The following is an 18,575-nucleotide window of genomic DNA, read 5'->3' as shown; positions in this document are numbered from 1 at the left end:
CAGGTTGGATGGGGGTTGGAACAAGCTGCTCTATTATTAAGTTTTTGTCTTACACCATGGTCAGTGAGGAGAAAATCTATTTCTAAAGTCACAATTAATGTGTTAAAGCAACACTAATATTACCAACAGAAAAGCTGTCATTGAAAAAGAAATCTTAGGTCGTGTAATAACAGAAAAATAAGAATGATTTGTAGAGTATATGGGTTAATGCCACATTTTCTAATCTAGATGGATCTTAGTAAAAAATGTGAGTTCTTCTCCTATCACTGTGGATTATTTTAATTATTTTTTTAATGGCCTTTGTCCAGGTCGTTTGTCTCTTTACACCTTTCCAGATGGCTCTGTCCATCTTTTATAATGTGCTTACAGGTGGGTTTAGAAACCAAGAGGCTTTAGGGAAATAGGTCCTACTGTCAAACTAATTTCCAATCAAAGTTATCTAAAATGTCAGAGTTGTTTTCTTATATAAAAGCCCTGTGCAGGAGCCTAAAATACAACTGAATATGGCCAGCAGTGGCCTTCAGAAGCTGCAGGAGATGTTACAGATAACTATATGCATCAACATAAAATTAACAAAATTAAGCACTTCCTAGCTTGAAAGTGTCACTACACATAATGCCACAGCCACTCTGATCCTAGCAATGGTATTTTGGCCATCCAGAAAAAATTGTGTTCTACTGAAAGACACAATGAACTTCACCTTGCTTTCCTTCCAGCTGAAGTTGGTTAATCTTTAGCTCTTGTTAAACAGATAGCAGTTGTAAGATGTAACAGCTACAAGATGTTGTCTCTCCCATTAAAAGCTATCTGAGAAAAAGCTGAACTGAAACTAATGCTGAAAACTCACTAGTGTTTAATGCAAGACAGTAAAAAGGTTAGTATCACTTTATTGAACTTGACTTCTTCCTTCCCAAGAGCAGTTAGAATTTACTTTTGAACTGTATGCAATTTATCTGGGATTATACTAATGAAGGACGATAAAGTGCTTTCTAAATACAGCAGAGATGCTAAGAATGCAGGCATCAAAATGAGCTGCTCCAGTGTCTTGGCAGGATTACAGAGCAGTACTGGTGGTGAGTGCATCAGGATGCCTTGATCTCTTAGAACTCCAGGAATGAACTGAACTCATGCTTGGCTTATCTACTTTTTTTTGTATTTTTTGTGGGGCTTAATTTTGAGTTTTAATCCTACGTCTGAACAGCTCTATCATGTTTTGTTGTTTCAGTGCAGCAAAGCCAGTTACATGGTTGGACAACAAAAATAATAGTTGCTTGAACTGGTGTATTTTATTAAGCTTATTTTATATAAATGTTTATTTTATATAAGTGGAAGTCATCTTCACCAAATCTGCATTTCAGACCAAGCAATGGGAACTGTAACATCTCACTTGTGATGTTTTTGATTGAAGCAGCCATCAAGTTTGCTAATTGTAGCTAATTATTGCTGAACATTGGGCTGTAGTTTGTTTAGATTTGACAATAGAAGTGTTTGGCATTCAGCTGGACATAGATAATGAGAAACCCTAAGTGTGATTATTACAGTTTATCCAAACATATGCTCCTAACTTGCTGAAAAATTATAGTCGTGTGTTCTCCTTTCTTCAGAATTTATAAGTTAAAATTAAACAAATGGATGTAACATTTAATCTCACATGCAACAGAGCTTTACATTTCTTTTGTTATGACATTTCCCAATAGCTATATATCTCCACATTATCTGGCTCACAACATGTATCAGCCATGATAGGAAAAGTTGAAACAGAAGTTAGCACATATTGTGCCACTGAGAGTCTGTCTTAAAAAAATCTTGGGATGTTTATTATAAAGGATTGGAATGAAAACAAGCAGCTAAGTAAGCTTTACAGTAATCTAATAGGTAGCTAGCTTTATGTTTCATAACCCTTCATATAACTGAATGATAAGACTAGAGACAGTACAACTCTTTGGGAGATTTGGATTCGTCATGGTCCTGCTAATGATGATGGAGCACAGAAGCACTTCAGCTGAATGGGTTATATTAAGAAAACAAAGCAATAAGAGCAAATGCTGCCTCAGAGGTAGCTTTGCTGGATGAAGTCTACAAGTAGCTGAAGCTCAGCCTCATGCCTGGCAGGCAAAGGAATACAAATAATGCCCAAAGAATAATAGAGAAGTGTAGGAATTGAAAATATGTTGATGTATTGTAATTGTGAAAATTATTTTGTTAATATTTTTTGCCCACATGCTTGTGCAGAAGACAGTATCTATTTGATGACTTTCAGAAACAGTTCCAGTGTTTTAAAAGTGCAAAAAAATGAAGTCCCTTCCAACCCAAACCATTCTATGTTTTCATCAAAAGAATGGCTGATATGTTAAGGCACAAACAGTGCTGCCAAGAGGTGGCTTGCATTGACTTCAGCTGGAGGTGCATCAGGTCAACAAACAGTATTAAAACACATAAACTTAATTTTCTTTTGTTTATTCTAGAATTGTATTTTTTAATACTGCATTATTACTCCAGTTAATATAGAGACATTTGGTGTACATATAGTTGAGATTTTAAAGTATTTTTTAATAGGAGGATAGTTACTTTGTAGCAAAGGTTTCTTTAAATGAGGGTTATGTTGCTTTTCCATTTGCAGTGTGGTCATGCAGTAGTTACATACTAATACAGCCATGGAAAATTAGTTCTAGCAAAATATTCAGCAAACATTTGTGTGTCATCAGCTTTCCTCATCTCAGCAGACTGCTTGCCACAAGGTCACTAACAGGCATTGTTAGAGCAATCCTGTTTTCTTCTGGTAATTTGAGCCTTTTGATACATTTTGAACTGTGTTGATGGGTTGTATAAGTAATGTGATAACCTTCAGTTTCCTAAGTGGATAAATGTAGTTCTTTGAGTTAGGTTTCTGACATGAATATTAGTAATTACAAGGTGAAAGTCTGCTGTGTTACTTAAAGTATGCTATTTCAGCAAACGTGCTTGAAAATCTGAATTGAGGGAAATACTTGCAAAAATAGAATCTGAAAGTGCACGAATCTGATCAAAAAGGTTTAAAACGAAATGAGTATTTATAGAAATACTGACAATATTTGCATAGCCTTTATAATTGCTTATGGGTATACCAGAGCATCTTCAATTTCTTATCATGTAAAAGAGGAATTAATTACCTAGGAGTAAGTAGCTAAATACAGAAACAAACTCTTCTCTGATTTCAGATAATTGGAATAGGGCTCTCTTCAATACTAAGATAAAGAAATCCAAAGCACAGCTGCTCATCTTTTTAAGACAAAGACTGGTAGTACTGAAACCCATGATAAATAGCACTGGCTCTGCAGTACATTGCAAGGCAGAGTTGTGTCCTTGCAGGATTGTTTCCCTGGCCCCTGCAGCAGCCTCCCTACCTGGGCTGCACACTGCTCTGAAACTAAAAGTTTGGGAAAATCTTTAGCATCCCGCTGGCATCCTACAAGAAACTGTCCCTCCTGTAGGATCCCCCCACTCAATACAGTCTGGCTGTTCCATACTGCATACTGTTGGTTTTCCATTTGTTTATATATTGTCCAGATCCAGAACTGACTTTATCATTTTTGGTTGGTTTGTGTTTTCTTTTGGGGTTTTTATTTGTTTGGTTGTTTTTTTCCTGAAAAATATTATTAATTTGTAGACTCAAGAATCTAAGATGCCTTTTTTTCCCCACATGGAGGTACTTAGTATTTTCATTGTTTGCCTTATTCAGGATAAAAATTGACTTGTGTGTCTTGTTTTCTATCATAATGTTGTCAAGAATGTGATTTAATGCCAAGTGCTTGTATAGAAATTTCATTATAAAAATTTCTTTACAATACCCAGCTTTAATTGCTTTCCAGCCTTGCCCTTGAAGGAAAGAAAAAGTTAGCAGTTAGGTCTTCCTGCTACTCTCTGAATACATAAAACTTATTTTTAACCTTTTAGTTATTGTTACAAAGTGATTGCTTCAGCTCTCTGATGCCATTATTTTTACTGACATTTGAGTGAGTCATCCAGTTCCTTTCATTCATAGGGTTTTTTTATGTTTCTCATGCTGCCTATTTATCTTTTGAACTGTCTGGCTCACATATTCTTAAGCTTTGATTTCAGCTGCAAGGTTGGGCTTGTTAGACTATTTGTTTTCAACTACTTATTTTTATTTACTGCATCAAATGTGCACTTGACTGAAAACTTTGCAGCTGGTCTCCATCAGGACACTATTTTCTTCATACCATGCAACGTGTCTTCCGTACAGTCAGGACCTTGTATCATTGCCAAATTCAGCATTTGAGCACAAATCTTCCTATTCCAAAGCCATCAGGATTTTGTATGTGGTGACTAATAATCAGTATTTGTTTGATTTACTGTTTCCTCTGAAGTCACTGGTTCTTACTCACAGAAACCTTTGTCTGATGGTGATCGTTGCTGATAACTGGAACTGGAAACTCAGTTTTCATCTTCCCTTAAGAGCAGAGTGCCTCATGCAGCTTATTACTGAACAGTTTAGAATAAAAGGTAATTTTGGATATAAATGTTAAATGGGGGTGGGTAACTTTCAAGGAACGTCAAATTAATTTTAGCAAAATTATAAAATTTTTTCTTTGCAAAGCTTTATGTGATGGAAGGTGCTCTGTGGTCCACACGCGATGCTGCAGCATGGTCAGTACAGCTGCATCAAGTGTGTTCCCCACTGTGTTTTTGTCCAAGTTTAACATTGTGCTGCCCTTTACTCATGGCTTGAGATAAACCTCAGGTTAGATCTCTGTATGCAGTGTATTTTTTTTTACCAGCAAGATAAAAAGACAGTCAGCAAGTAAGCTGTATGTTTACTAGCAACTGATTTAGAACAATGCCATCTAAATAACAAGATAAGTCCTTGGAAACTCCCTTTTTCTACTTTGAAAATGCATACCTATGGCTACTGAAACATGCTGAGAACATGATTCAAGTAATTTTGTGGTTCAAAATGGCAACAATTCTGTGTCCTTTGAACAAATACTTTCAAAAATAACCTTCATTTCAATAGTCAGTTGGTCTCTCTTTTTTCCCCTTTTCAAATCTGAACACACATCAATTCTCTTTCCCAGATTGAGGTATTATATATGTGAGGGACAGGAGAAAATATTGTGAAATATTTCATAATACTAGCTCAACTGGTAAGACCGTATTGCTTTAAAAATATAATGTAAAAAATATAATGAGAAATGTCTGGGTTATGGCCAAAAAATTTAAAATCTTTATGGGGGATTAAACTGTTCTGCAACTTAATAGTGCATTTCTCTGAAACCACCCATTTCTTCATGCAGCTAAATGCTGCCATATGTTTAAATTCTTGCAGGCCTCCTAAGGCTGACCCAGAAGAAATGTCAACAAATGTTTGTGAGTCCTTGTGGCCTTGTAACATTTTCTTTAAAAAGTGAAGAATGGAACAGCAGGAGCTGTAACACTCCCACAGAACAGACATATGAAGGCATATGGCTAACATGGGAGCCTGCTGGCTCTTCAAAGCTTGCTGACTTCATTCTTAAGGTTCCTTTTTTTTTTTTTTCTTTTCCTCTAAGACAGCTAAACTTCTCTTTCATAAGTTGCTCTGTTCTTTGTGGAGATGAGTTTAGCAAGCCTGGGATCTTGTACAGCTCCCAGCCTGCCATGGGAGATCAGACATGTCTGTTCTTAGAGGTGGCAGATTGTTAAATGCCACTTCTATGGTGCAATGAGGTTTCTCTTGAGACTGCTTCTGAGTTTGGAATATCCCTAAAGTATCTTTAGACAGTCATTCACTCTGTACATGCAAGAGCAGAGAAAGCAATCACCTCCCCACCTGGACAGCTGCAGGGAAAGTACACACTTTAGAGCATCAAACTACTGCTGGCTCCAATTTTGGAAATTAAAATAAATGACATTTGCTGAAAGGAAACAGTTGCACTTAAGTTTCATTCCACATGTGGGCTTATGACATTTCACTGTGAGGTTTGAGTTTGCTGTTACGAGGGAAGATCTTCAAATGCATGGGGTCACAAATGTTTTCAAAGTCAGTGAGATTTAATCATATCAGAATTTAAGACTTTCACTGAAATTTATGCTCCTAAATCTCTCTGATGCTTTGGAATTTTTTTTTTTTTCCTTCCCTGTATGTATCCTTTCCTGATTTTAAATTAATTGAAATAGGTCTGTGATGGAATGAGGGAGATTCAGTATCAGAAAGAGATCTACAGGGGGAAAACTGCAGCTCAACAACTCCACTTCCAACTGTGTTTCGTATCTCTGGTAACATCCAATTTTACTTTCTGTTTCCAAGGCACTTATTAACATTTGTGTGGTATGGAATACATCTTTGCACATTTATGAGTATCCAGAAGCTGTAGAGGACATGTCTGCACCATGCAAGTTTGGGTAAATGAGTTAGATTATCACACACCAAGTAAAGAAGAGAGGAACTTGTGTGCACCTTGACTCAGTTCCTCAGAGCTGCAGTGCCAGTGAGCGTGGGAGAACTTTGCAGTGCATTTTGAAGGGGTGTTTTGCCCCGATGCTGTGCAGATGTGTGGGCTTCCCTGCTGTCATCTAAATTTATGACTTTGATGCAGTACAGGATTTTTCTCTGACTCTTGCAACTTTTGGTCATTTTTGTTTCAGTCTATTTTAACCTATTTGTGCATGTGTGGTGTTTAAAGCCATGAAATCTTGACCTTTTGAGTTAGAGCATTGTGTGTTTCTCAGTACTGCAAAATATTTCATAACAAAGTATTTTGGAGGACAGTTTATGTAACCACTCATAAAATTATACTGGCTTGATGTGGGGGATGATGGAGGTTGTATTTTCTCAAATGTGGTTGGGGACATTCCTGTGCCTTCAAAAATAAAACCATAAAAGAGCACATGAATAAAATACGAAATATAAAATCCAGTGTTTAGTGGAGCTTTTGTAGTTTATTCCTCATCCTCTCTCTTTCACTGTGCATTACAGTTACAGCAATAAGTAAATGATAACATAAAAAAATATTAACATTTTGCATGAGATTAATAGAATGAATAATTAGGTTTCTTTTATAGATGGGAGTGAGGAAGCTTATTAGTGTCATTTGAAACTTGTTAAAGGAATTTTCTGAAGTGTTGAGCCATAATTTAGCATGCAGAATGCTACCTGTGAAAAAGGACTACATTATAATTACAATTGTTGTGAACACTGACTGGAGAGTCAGCGAGGTGGTGAAGCAAAGTTGTCCACGCCCTTAGGTATACTTATTAGGTATCTTGTTTCCATATAACTTACTTAGCTTGACACTTTCTGAAAATGAAATAGGCTTTTAGATATGTAGAATTGTCAAATGCTGGTAAGTCTCATGAACCTGAATATCGAAGATGAATCGATTTATATTATCAAAATGGAGAGCTCACCAAATTGGATATTATGAATATAGCCTTTCTTTGGCTTAGTTCCACAGTGTACATATGGAAAAGGTTTATTCTTTTAAGCAATAAAGACATGACTCCACGACTATTTTTAGAGCATCTTTACATTCATTGTGAGAGTAAATTAACTTACCTTCACAACATCATTTTCAGATACAGGCGTTAATTATCATCTTCAGTTTAGTGATAGAGCTAGAGGAGCAGAGGACATGTCAACAAAGTCTATCGTTGGCAGATGGAATCTCAGCCCACTGGAGCGACACAAACGTGTTTATCACAGTGCCAAATCTGAATTAGCAGGTCTGATCACAAGCTCATATGCCTGGGCTCACAGTAGGACTTACTGGGTTGGGCACAGTGTGCTGTCCTAACCACATTTAGTCAGCTCCAACTCAGCTTGGAACACGGGTAGAAAAAGCTCACATCTGCCAGCAATATACTGTGTAGATACTCCCAGCAAATCTGCCCAAGGCCACCCAAGAGAATTAAGTTGTGGTCTGAAATATTCTTCCATCCTTGTCCAATTCAGTTGAAAAGGAAAAAAGTTGCTGTATGCAAATGGTTCTATTTACATGTTTTTAGATAAACTTTTGGCAAATAGACCTTTCTATTCTTTTGCTGTAGAGTTACGTTTCTGCAGTTGGCTAAGTGACTTCTTTCATTATTATGAAGTTATCTTCAGTTTTTATTAGGCATTAGCTTATTTCCATATGCAGTCATCCCTTTTGCCTAGAAATTTTAACACTGGGCACTTCTGGCTGAGTCCCAGAAAAAGCAACTAAAACTGAGAGTAGCTATATATCTGAAATAAATTAAAATTGTGAAGATAGGGTCTCAGCTTTCAGTGAACTAGGGGGTTCTTTTGGGGGTTTTTTTGGTTGTTTTTCAATTGTTTGTCATCCTTATGCCAAAAATATTTTTTTTTGGTTGGTTGAACATGAGTTTACTAGATGATTGTAGGTAGCATAGTACTCTGCAGCTCCTTTATTGTTATTTAAAGTAAATGTCTTTATAGCACCTAGGACTATCTCCACCACACAAAGCTCTCATTGGTATGAGAAGGAATTCTTTCCTAATTATGCTGAGCAGTTGCTCTGTTATTATTTGGTTATGCATAGTTTTATTTCACAATCAATGTTTTGAAGAAACCTCATAATGCACTGCTCATTGCTTATAATAATTACACTACAGAAAATTAAAGTCTCGGTGGTATTTGGGAGGCATAATGAATAGCAGACAAATGTTAAATATTAATACTGTCAAATATTCTGGCTAATTTTGGCTGTGAACTTCAGTGTTATGAGCACTTTATGTCTTTACATGATGCAACTGAAATGCAGATCTGTGTTTGTTTCAATGCTCAAGAATAGATAGGTAGTCATGTTACAAAGTAATAAAAAATAGTATTTTGTAAATTCTAGAGTGGAGTGTCTTTAAGTGATAAGTGGTCCTTTATATCATCCTTGTTATAAACATTGCTGAGATTCTGGAAAGCTGTATGAGTTGTGATTGCAGAAACTGCACACTGGGCATCATGAAATGCTCCTAATGCTTGCTCATCTTCCAAGTTCTATACTTACTCTCTGATCACTTGCTGTATCTTTAATTACCATTTATTAAATACTATCTACAGTGGAGGGTAGTATAATTGGTCTGTATAGTTCAGTCCTGAGCACTGACATGTATCTTTTGAAGAGACTTAGTTTTGGAATCAGTAATGTCTACCTTGCCTGTCTTCATTTGTTAAGCTTCCTTTTGTCAGCAGTTAAAGACTGTTTTATGGGCAAAGTGAAGTGTTTGACATTGCTTGGTCCTTGATTGAGAAGCCAACTGTGTGATGTCCTTTGAGAAAACACAAAAGGAAATAAGGGAAAGTCGACTAGAAAAAACAGAGGCTGAACACCTTTTGGTTGACCTAAAATGAATTTGCTATCCATTTTCTCTTCCTTTCACCCTTCCTAGATCTAGATGAGCTGTGACCTGTGGGAGTCTGGGAGGAGGGTGGGGAGAACAGGAAAAGAAATGTATTCAGACTAGAAATAAGACTAAATTAAACTTTTTTAAAAAGCTTTACAAACGTTTGAAAAGTCAATGCTGGGTTTGCAATAGGCTTCCAAGAATGAATCACATATCTTCATGGGATGACAGAGATATTCAGTGAGTTGAATGAGGCACACAGGAATTCAGAAACATCAGATCTCTGTTGTGACTTTGAACAACTCCTCTTTTCTTTAGTTATTAATAAAAGGGAGAAGGTAGGAAAAAATGTCCCTAAGACCAAAGAACTCCATCTCTCCCGACTCTCTTGGATAAATTCTGAGCTGTTCTCCTTTATGGTTCCTCTGATGTCCCGGAAATATTCTTTCTTGGGTGTCTCCAGTAGACCTGGAACCAGCAGGATGATTTTGTAGGACATTTATATAAAGAGTTTTTGAAAGGTTTGTTGCATTTTTCTGTGCTGAGTGTCCCCTACAGCTTGACTAATGGGGGCATTCAGCATATACTTCAGTGGCTCTCAATTTTTAGGTTTTCTTTTCAGGTCACTAGAGGAGATTGATAAAAGAGAGCAGAAGAAAGCCAGAGGAAAGAAATAGAGAACAGCTTACTGAAATTGGCAGCAGAGAAAGATAAGATAAATAGAGCACCAAATGCTATTGAAAACAGTCTTTGCTATAGCTTTGCCCTAGAGAAAGAATCTGGCCATTTGTGTTTAGCTGAAGAAAAGCACCAAAGACTACAAATATGACAATGGTGGGGGGAAGAAACAAACAAGAAAAAAATCTGCAGGGAAAATTCGCCATAAAAATGTTTCCATAATGTCAAGATCCTACTCAGTAGTCTCTTGACTATCTACTGGGGGTGGAAGCTGAGTTACAGGATGACTTAGAAGGCTTTAAGGTAATTCTGTATGGCTCTTGCAATGTTAGTAACTGGTTTTGTACATGTAATATGTTTATGCATGACAGAATACATATGACCAGTTTACTGGTGGTGGTTCAAGAATATAATTTTAAGTTAATCAGTTATGCAGCAAATATAAAAAGTCAAACTTTTAGAGGACAACTGAAGACTTCTTTCAAATGCGAGGATTTTAAATTATATAGAGGATGATACATAGAAATATTTCTTTATGCATTTAAAAATTGTATAAAATAGTTTTATTAAGATTTATTTATGAGTATACATATCTACATAGGCATGTATGTATGAAAAGTATGTATCTGCTTACTGTGGAGCCTCTTCTTCCAAATTTAGCTTTTAGAAGAAACGTTGAAATGGAGGGCTTGATTTATGATATTTAAAATGACAGAACATACCTGCCTTCAGGCCTCCCAATCCACTTGTATTCTTAGTACCTGGATAGGATGGCACTGCAGCATGAAGATAATTAATACAGACTTTATCCTCAAGGGCCTATCATCTGCCTTCAGGCACTTGTGACCCAAAAAGCCAAAAAACCTGATAGGCAGCCCTGTGCTCACCCAATGCAATCTGAGGTGCCAGAAGCTTTTTTCAGGGGGGCTGTAATTTGTTCCTTGTGAGCCCACATGAACCTTTTTTCTTACTATTTAGTCTGGCCTTGGACAATTGGAATTTGGGCTTTAATCTGCAGGCAGATAATATTCGGAAAAAAATTAAGATGTATTTTAATCTCTTTTAAGAGCATACAGCTACTCTGCATTTTGGTTTTTTGTTTTCTGCCATCATCCACAGCCTTCACTTCTAACAGCTTAGTATTCAGGATGGTTGACTACTTCTCAGTGCACAGTATTTGTAGGCAGTCAGGCTCACCAATTTCTTGCTTGTAGCATTGCAATCTCCTGAATGTCACTCAGCACTCAAAAACTTGCTGAAGGCACGGGGAATACCAAGGGAAAGCATTTTGGTGGAGCATACAGTGTAAAATCAGAACAGTTCATGAGAAAGAGATACAGGCTGTTTGCCTGGTTTGAGTGGAACCTTGTGTGTGTGAAACCTCTGCAGCTCTTGGGTCTTGTCCTGCCCTGGAGTGTGCCCTGCCTTTCTCACATTGCTCTGGGTGCTAAGCCTTTCTTTCATCCTGGAGGAAGGTACAGGATAGTCCAGCCATTTGGTTCCAAATCTGTTTTCAAGCCTCACTTTGAGAGATTTCTTATGCAAATTATGACTGAAAACTTAGCTCTTCTAGAACTGAACTCTGGGCTGTAGATTTAAGGTATGAACACTCTTACCTTATAACCAAAAGCTAATAAAAGCAAAGTGTTCCAGTATTGTGGTGGTGGAAGCCAATAACAGAGAAACTCTGTGCTCCTTCACCACTGCTGCTCAACACAGGGCACACCTTAGCTCTGCTGCAGGTGCTCTGGGTGCTCAGGAGCAGACACAGAGCAGTGCAAATGTCCCTCCGACCCCGAGATGTGGTCAGCCACCAAAATTGCTGAACCTGACCTGCCAGGAGACACTGTAATTGCATATGTATGTATTTATATGGCAGATTATACAAGATTATCTTTTTATGCTTTCTGATGCAATTCTTGCCCTTTGTTCTGTAACTTTTCATGTCAGTGCTTTTCAGCATAAATTGGAAAGCCCTTGAAGTGTTGTTGTCCAAATAGAGACACATTGGTCATGCTGTGTCCTGGTGTAGCAGTCTGGGCAGACCAAAAACCAGAGGACAGAATTTCTCTCTATTACCTCCCCCCTTCACCCTGCCAAGGGAAGATAAAAAGGGTGGAAGGACGAGAAACTTAAAAGTTGGAAAATAAAACTGAATTTTTTCCTAGGAGAAGTGCAGTAACAAATAGGATAAGGAAGAAATATACAAGTATAGCCTAATATATATATGCAACCTGATCTTGATGCAAGCATGGCTGGATGCCTGAGAGCCCCTTGCAGCAGGGCTGAGAGGGTTCCGTGGCTCTTCCCAGCACCCGATGGATGTGGGTTCTGAAGAGCAAGTGGAGAGCTGGGGGTAAAGGAGAGGAGGGGTTGCCCGATGTGATAGAGTATGGGCAGGGAATGGGAGGGAATATTGACCCCTTTGTGTTTCAGATCTCTCTAGGTCCTAAATACCCTCTCTTTAGGTCCTTGTACCATAAACTATCCTGTCCCACTCAGACTATGACATGATGTTAACATTAATGAGGTGGCAGCCTTAATAGCCTGAAGAAACTATGAAATTGGTGCTGCTTTCATGGGTGGAGTTGGACCAGATGACCTCTGGAGTTCCCTCCCCTCCTCAGTTATTCTAGGATGCTGTATTGGTTGCTGAATGTGGGGATTCACATAACTTGAATTAGCCAGTAGTAAGTGGGAAAAGATAGATTCTCCTGGAAGGCAATTCCAAGCATACTCTTATTTAGATGCCAAGATAATAGCTTGCAGGAGCAATTTCTATAAGCCAAGCACAATACCTGCCTAGTCAAGGCACCCAGATATATAATCTCTAGTGAGTTAAATGCCACTTTTACGCTCAGAGACTTAAATTTCAGTGCAGATCCATTTTTTTACACCTAAGTAGAGACTACTGACTATATAATAATATGGTGGTGTTGTGTGTCATAGAATAGGAACCAGAATAAAACTATGAGAGCTGAAAGAAAACAGATTTTGTTGAAGACATATTCCCGAATTACAAATTGCCTCAATTACCAGAATAACTTTATGCAAATTATATTTATACAGATGATGCAGCTTCAAGAGGGAGGGGAGATTGGGCAATATATAGCATAGAATAGTTAGCATCAAATAATTACATACAAGAAGTCAAGTTTAAATTTTAAGCTATATTTGATACTTATATCTTTAGAACAGTTAATTATTCGCTGAGGAGAGAAGGTGAGAGAACAAATGGTGAAGCTGTGCACCCAAACAGTAGAGATACTCAGCTGGCATGTGGGAGGTCTAAATTCAGGCCTCTTTCCTCTGATTTTTATACTGATTAATACATTTATTATAGGTGAAATGGTTTATAGTGAACCATTGTTTACTTTTTGAAATGTCTCCAAGGTTAAGTGGTGTGTGTCAGGGTCAGACTGCAAATTTGTGGTAAAACTACACGAAGTTCACATATTTCTAAATCTTGGATTCTGTCTGTGATTGTGAGCTTAAACTTGTGTTATTCTTATTTTAAATATTTATTTAAATACACTTTATTTTAAATGGACTTTCTTACATTTTAGCAGAATTTTTGTCTTTTATTTTATATCTTCTGAATATTCAATTTTGCCACTTGAATATTTAATATGCAGATTTAAAAATATCTATATGTTTTGTAAGCTTGTAATAATTAGACACATGATAAAAAAGCTATTGAGCCACTGAGCTTATTTGCCAGGGCTGTGTAAAACCAGTATTTCCATCTTGCATTTGAATAAGTATTTTATGGTCAAGAAGTTTCCAGTTCTTCAGGTTTTAATTCAGCCATACAAATTACTCTGGCACATTGAATCTGGTCAGTACTGTCTGCTTGAGCAATAATACAGATTGGCAGGGATTTTCTTTAATAATTGGCTATGGTATAGATTGTGTATCCATAAGCACTTTTCCAGTACATTGTAATCACATAACTGTTTATGTGGAAATCTGATGCAGTGGAATTCTGAATATGTTAGAAATGCTTTTAGAAGTTGTATGGATATGCATTTTGAGTATTTCAGTTCCTTTCACTCATTTCTGTGATAGCTGCCAGAATTTGCATTGGTCTGGAAAGAAGATGCAATAATCTGGTGACCATTTCTTTCCTGTAACTAATCCCTCAGTATTTCTCAGCACAAGGTTGTAAACATATGTAGTTATAAATCCACAGTGTAAATCTGTTTATGACTGTAAGTATTTTGGCTCTGTTTTGTTGAATTCTCAAAGATGTACCAAGTTTGTCTCGAATTGCTCTTCTAGAAAAAAATTGCCTCTAAATGCACATTGGACATAATATTGCTCCAACCTAAGATCTTTGCAGATTTCTAATATTTTTAAGCTCTTTTTGAGTGCAATGTATGTACTTTTTGTTGTTGTTTTGTGGTTGTTTTTTTTTTTTTTTAATAGCAACAAATGTGTATTCAGTGTAATTTCCTGCAATCATGAAAAGGGAGAATAAGGAGAAGAAAATAAATAGAGGTTTGGGTTTCCTTGATTTAAATATCATATTTTGCATGCTTCTTGTTTGTATTAGTTTATTCATTTTTCCAAACAGACCACAAAGCTGTGAATATTTATTTAGTTCTGTTCCTAATAGTTCTTCTAATAGGGAATTATTTTGGTACAATGAAAGACATTTGTAAATGAAGCAGATAAGCCCTTTGGCAGACAAGGAGTGTTTTGTTCAACACAAGAATTCTATTGTCCACTGCTTTAGTTGTCAAGTGCCTGGGGAGCCCAGGATTTATGATGATGTTACAATGGCCCTTTCAGAGGGAAGTCTAAGAAGCTGTGAGATTCCGTTCCTCTGCTTTTCAGACTTTCAAATCTTTTTATCATGCAAGGACAATGCAGGATTCAGCTGCTTCTTAGGCCACAGGACTGCCCATTTAACATCAGGCATTGTGAAGTAATTACCATAGTGACAATGGGCTTGGGGTGGGTTTTTTCCCCTCTTAACTAGGAACATTTCAAAATCGTTCGAGTTGTCACTTTGTATAAACCGACTCTGAAGCCACAGCTTACTTTACCAAAAAAAAAAAAAAAAAAAAAAAAAGTCTTGCTAGGAGATTTGATTTAAAGTGCCACTGTGTCAAATGTGCTTGGAGCGTTGGAACTGTTTAATGGATGGGTTTTTTGTTTTTTGGTTGGGTTTTTGGTTGGGTTTTTTTTGAGTTTTCTTGTAATCTGTAATTGGACTTCAAAATAGCCTTCTGTAAATACAGCATTTGTTTTTCTTTTAGCTTTTCTTCCTTTTGTAAAGGTTATAGAGTTAGCAGAACCTCACTGTTGAAGCCACATTCAACTTCAGCAGAAACTAAGAAAAAAAACCACATTATAGAGTAAATGTAGTACCTAATACCTATGTATTGATTAATCAACTAAATATTTACTGTGCTGTAGTAATGATGGAAATCATTCAGCAGCCTTAAATCGGGGTATTCACGAAAATTGATATCTGGAGGACTTTCCTTGGTTGATGTTAATTTAAAGATTTATTAGCTTCAAATAATCAGTGCTACAAAAAATAATAATTTGTAAAATCTGATGTCTGTTAAAATGCAGTGTAACTGGAAAATGAAGCCTTTGCTTGACAGTTAAATTATGTGGGCATTTCATTGGGTGGTGCTCAGGTGTATGCACAGAGAAAAGCTTGATAGTAGAGCAGGTCAGGTTGAGGACTGGTAGTACCTGTTACTAACTATTAGCTGCTTTTATAAATAGAAGCAGATCTTGAAAAAAAATTAGACCATAGGAATATGTAAGTGGATATCTTGAGAAATATTTATCTAAGCAACTTCAAATGTCTTGAGCAAAAAGGAATGTTGAGCTGCAAAGTCATCTGTAAAGATATTGCATGAATTATCACAATGAGTAAGTTTAACTGGTTTAATCTTTTCAGGTTTTAGTCTTTAAGACTTTCATTCACATGAATTGTAAATTAGGTCAAAAGGGTCCTCTATGAAAAAGTTTATTTGCTTGCAAAGTGAGCATATTTTAAAGTGCCATAAATTGCAGAAATATGTTGCATCCATAGAGTATTTTTATAAACCAAGTGCTTTATGTCTTAGTGACTCAGTCATCACACAAAACATACATTACTTCATAGAGATGACCTTAGCAAAATTCACTTTCTAGGAATATATTTTTTGTTGAATTGTATCACAATTTTTCAACATACCTGCAATCCCAATTGACAATAGAAGCCACATGATTTTAGTTCTTCCTTTGATGGTGTAAGTGTGAAATGTGTTTGGGTACTGTTGCAATATTGAATGTGTAATATTCAGTCTATATCCCTTCTTTTCTCCTCAACACTTTTGATACCAACTTTGAAACTTGGCATATGCTGCTTAATTATTTTTTGCAATTAAAACTTGATTGCTGTAATGGAGGTGAAAAGTGGGTATAAAATAGAGGACTGATAAAAATGAGACAGTTTTAGCAGTTAAATACTGCAGAAAATTACTGATTTGGAAGAACCACTCAAATTGCAGATGTTATTTTGCAAAAATTACTCCCAGAAAGTCTCAATTAATAAATTTTTAAGTACTGGTAATCTATCCTGATTTCTTTAGCTGGATCCTAGTCCTTCAATGAATCCTTGTCCTATGATGCATTTAATACCCACTTAGAAGTGTATCACAATATCAAATGAACAATAGGAATTCAGCATCTGCATCAGTACATAATAGATCACACTGAGTATTTCTTTCAGTTGTATTAACTATATTTTTTACTTGTGTGGGAATTTGTTGCCAGAAACACATAGGATGATGAGGCATTGCTCTGTGAAACTGTGAGCATTCTTAATTTTCTAATTTAAATTCAACAAAAGACTTATAAGGAGTGATTCAGCTGGTTTCATTTTTTTTCTGCAGTCTTTGTAGGGACTATCTCAACACACTGTCTCATTTATGAAATATATTAATCATCACAACAACTTCTTAAAGGCAGAGACATCTCTTGCTCATTTTCTTCCTTCAAATGTTATCCTAGACATCTTTTTCCTACTGTAGTCGTAGTCTTACTAAATTAAACTACCCCTTTCTCCATCATAATGGTAAAAATACTGATTTTTCTAATATGCCACTTAGAAACGTTCAAAGCACATTGTGTTGGCCGATGGTATTTGCAGCTGTTACTGCTTTTTGTAGTGTCTTGTTATGGATAATATTCCCAGAACAGATTTTTCCATAGAACTCTGTTTTTTCAGGAGATAACAGAAAAGATGTGAAGGAATTTTGATGTGGCCTCCAGCATTTTTATTATGGGAACATTCTTGCAATAGTAAGTCTGCTAAGGTAAAAGCTATTTATTAATTTTCTTCTTGGTATTGTAAGCATTATTTGTTAGTCATTAAAGTCTCTTTAGGCTACTGTGACAGTTTGTAGGCTAAAGTTTTCTTTTATTATGGTACCAATATTGCATTGGATTTCAAATGAATTTTTTCATTCTTTGCAGGCAGAGCTGAAGTACTGGATAAGTGGCAGCAGAAAACTTATATCTGCATTGTCATAGTCTCATTAGCTGACATTTCAAATGTGTGGAATATGCTACATAAATTGGCAACAAGTTTCCAGTGGATGAAGGTAAGTAGTACATCCAAGTGTATGATCTGAGTGATCTACTGCTCAGACTTGGGTTATAAAAGGAATTTCATGGTGATTCTTACGGCTTCAGAGAAGGCAACTGAGGACTCTGTGGAAATAGAGCAGTATGGGAAACCCTAGATCTAAAAATATTTATATCTACTGCTCTGGTGACTTTAATTTTTCATATCTTGTGTGACTTACAGTTGTGCTGTTACTGAAATAAGTGATTCTACAGATCTGAGGATTGTCCACATCCAGGAGTATTCATACTTTATAAAAATCCACACAGAAACAGATTAATGTAAAAGATAACCAATGTGTAAATATGTCAATATTATCATTTTTACAGAATCAAAGGCATGATCCCATCTGAATGGTCTAGGATATAAAGTACAAAGTCAGGATATTAAAACTCTTTGTCTAGCTTACTCATTCATAGTTTTTACATGCAGTGAACTCAAGTCCTGTTTGACAGATGCTTCATTTCTGTGGAAATGTCCTTGAATAATAATAATCTTAGTTCTGGCAGCCAAATGGGCTTTATACTGAAACATCCTTGAGAGCAGCTCTGAAGGATATGTGTTTATGGTATCCACCGACTTTTTAAGGTAGTCTGCAACAATTAGTATCAAGCTGAAACAGAGTGGATTTGACAGTGATACCAAGAGCATTCAGTTCAGTTTTAGGTGGGAAATGGTTAAGCTCCTTTCCTTCTTAAAGAGCCACAGGTCCTGTGTGAGATTCTTATCTTGTCACTCACTAAACACAAGGGTAAATTTTGCAAACAACCATTCAGTTCTTTTTCAGATACAGCTTTTCAATAGAATGAAGTTAAAGTGTTTGGTTTGACTGAAGCCTTCCTTTCTAGGTTTCAAATTCATTTATGGTTATCAGGAAGACAGCAAAGATGTTCTAAATTACTTGTGTTCAGTTTCTCTGAGTCTCCTCTCTATGCACAATTAT

At 36.4% G+C, this 18,575-nt stretch overlaps 1 protein-coding gene across 1 annotated transcript in view; it reads left to right on the top strand.

Moving 5' to 3' along the window:
* Positions 1-18,575, top strand: part of CDH11 (cadherin 11) — a 76,034-nt gene that overhangs the window by 21,266 nt on the left and 36,193 nt on the right. Inside the window, exon 2 of the mRNA XM_071756676.1 lies at positions 17,482-17,609. The gene's annotated coding sequence lies outside the window, so the exon portion shown is untranslated. The remainder of the gene's footprint in view (positions 1-17,481; positions 17,610-18,575) is intronic.

The sequence above is a fragment of the Heliangelus exortis genome, chromosome 13 (assembly GCF_036169615.1).
Source record: "Heliangelus exortis chromosome 13, bHelExo1.hap1, whole genome shotgun sequence".
Taxonomy (NCBI): Eukaryota; Metazoa; Chordata; class Aves; order Apodiformes; family Trochilidae; genus Heliangelus; species Heliangelus exortis.
This window is presented reverse-complemented; position numbering and strand designations above follow the sequence as displayed.